Genomic DNA, 227 nt, shown 5'->3' on the forward strand with positions numbered 1-227 from the left:
CTTACATTCCAGAAAAGAATTATAAAAAAGCAAAAACAAAATGATAAAAAGTTGAAAAAGGTAAGGAGAGTGACAAGTCGAATGTGTTAATAAAATAGGTTTTTAAGCCTTGTTGAATTTTCTTTCATAAAAGTGTTGTGTCTCTTGGTCAGGTGCAGTCAATGACGAGAACAGTACCTTTTTCACAACTGGCTTTGACGTCTTAGGGGTGTGTCCCACATGTCACC

The sequence above is a fragment of the Oncorhynchus gorbuscha genome, linkage group LG20, assembly GCF_021184085.1.
Source record: "Oncorhynchus gorbuscha isolate QuinsamMale2020 ecotype Even-year linkage group LG20, OgorEven_v1.0, whole genome shotgun sequence".
Classification (NCBI taxonomy): Eukaryota; Metazoa; Chordata; class Actinopteri; order Salmoniformes; family Salmonidae; genus Oncorhynchus; species Oncorhynchus gorbuscha.